Consider the following 2,500-nt stretch of genomic DNA (forward strand, 5'->3'; position numbering starts at 1 on the left):
TTTGGGGAACCGTATTAAGATTTTAAAAGGGAAAAGCTGCCAAAGCGGATGAAAAAAGATAGGAAAAACCACATCTTTTCGCGAAATCCAGTACTTTGCTTCTATTTTTTTTCCTTTCCAGTTGCAATACTAAGGCACAAATAATATTTACAACACCATTGCGAGCAAAAGCATCTCACTCGGGTCGAAAGCTGAAGGGAAAACTAGAGAAGACAACTTTCTACGCGAGCAAGTTTCCCGACGGAGTTAGCGGGCGGCACTGAAATGTTGCAGCGGCCGTGACTGAGCGCTGGCGGGCCGGGGGCACTGAAGCTGGGCCCCCCCGGTCCTCTGGGACCTCCCTTTCCCGGCGGCGTGCGCTTAGCTTGTTTCGTGGTAGGGGAAAGTAAATCTGGGACTGACACTGGGAGCACCATACACAAACGTGCACGCACGCATATTTATGTGTGCATATCTATCTAATTTTGAGCATGTTTGTGTGTATGTGTACATATCTGTGTGTGTGTTTATGGTACATAGTTGTGTGGGGTTTTTGGTGTGATGTGGTTTTTGGACATAGTTGTGTGTGTTTTTTGTTTTTGTTTGGGGTTTTTGGGGTATTTTTGTGTATGTGTTTTAATTGTGTGATTTTGTGGGTGTGTGTGTGGGTGTGGGGTGTGTGTGTGTGTTGTATATATATAAATTTTATATATATATATAATATATATAATATATATATATTGGTGTGTGTGTGTGTGTGTGTTGTGTGTGTGGTGTGTGTGTTGTGTGTGGTTTTGTGTGTGTGGTGGTGTGTGCGTGGGGTGTGTTGCGTGTGTGTGAGTGTGTGTGGCTAATTCATGTATCATTATTATAATATATAATATATTATATATTATATTATAAATAATTTAATACATATATATATTAAAAATTAAAAAATGCAAAAATTATTTCAGTTGGTTTTTTTCTGTGAGCGTGTGCGCATGTACAAATGCACGGCTTTGCTTTATCTGCGGTTATAAAAAAAATATTATAAATGAGAAAACATGTCCATCAAATGATAATTAAACGTAACCCTTCTGACTTTTAAAAAATATTATAATTAACATTGTTGCAGAATTCAAAACGTAATGATATGACTATCACCGGTTCTTTGATTTTTTTTTTTTTTTTTTTTTTGGGGAACGATAGACTATGAAAAAGATAAATGATCTTTGTACGATGTAATAAAAATGATGATAATAATGAGAATGATAATGATGATAATAAGGATGATGTTGATGATGATGATGATGATGATTATTCTTGAAGATGATAATAATTATAGTAATAATAATGATGATAGTAATAATAAGATAATACTGATGATAATGATTATGCTGATGATGAAAATAATAATATTAATAATAATAATAATAATAATAATAATAATAATAATAATATATTATTATTATTATTATTATTATTATTATTATTATTATTATTATTATCATTATTATTATTATTATTATTATCATTATTATTACTACTACTACTACTACTACTACTACTTCTTCTTTTAACGGTAGGTTCATGTCTGAGCCGCCGTGGTCACAGCATGATACTTAATTGTAGTTTTCATGTTGTGATGCTCTTGGAGTGAGTGCGTGGTAGGGTCCCCAGTTCCTTTCCACGGAGAGTGCCGGTGGTACCTTTTAGGTAATTATTCTCTCTATTTATCCGGGCTTGGGACCAGCACTTGACTTGGGCTGGCTTGGCCACCCAGTGGCTAGGTAGACAATCAAGGTGAAGTTCCTTGCCCAAGGGAACAACGCGGCGGTCGGTGACTCGAACCCTCGAATTCAGATTGCCGTCGTGACAGTCTTGAGTCCGACGCTCTAACCATTCGGCCACCGCGGCCTTGACGATCATGGGCTTCCATGATTTTTTCTTAGCAATTTAGAGCGGTGGTTTGCCATTGCCTTCCGCTCGGTGTTTTTATCGAGTCACCATCTCTATTTACCCGGGACTGACTTGAGCTGGCTTGGCCACCCAGTGGCTAGGCAGGCAATCGAGGTGAAGTTCCTTGCCCAAGGGAAACAACGCGCCGGCCGGTAGCTCGAACCCTCGAACTCAGATTGCCGTCGTGACAGTCTTGAGTCCGACGCTCTAACCATTCGGCCACCGCGGCCCCACTACTACAACTACTACTACTACTACTACTACTGCTACTACTACTACTACTACTACTACTACTACTACTACTACTACTACTACTACTACTATTAATAATAATGATAATAATAATAATAATAATAATAATAATAATAATAATAATAATAATAATAATAATAGTAATAAAAATAATAATAATAATAATGATAATATCAGTAATGATAATACGAGAGGTGATAACAACATTAATGATAGTAGTAATAATGTTTTTCAAATAATAACATTATAATATAATAATAATAATAATAATATTATTATTATTATATTATTATTGTTATTATAATTATAATTATTATTATTATTATCA

Source organism: Penaeus monodon, chromosome 18, assembly GCF_015228065.2.
Source record: "Penaeus monodon isolate SGIC_2016 chromosome 18, NSTDA_Pmon_1, whole genome shotgun sequence".
Taxonomy (NCBI): Eukaryota; Metazoa; Arthropoda; class Malacostraca; order Decapoda; family Penaeidae; genus Penaeus; species Penaeus monodon.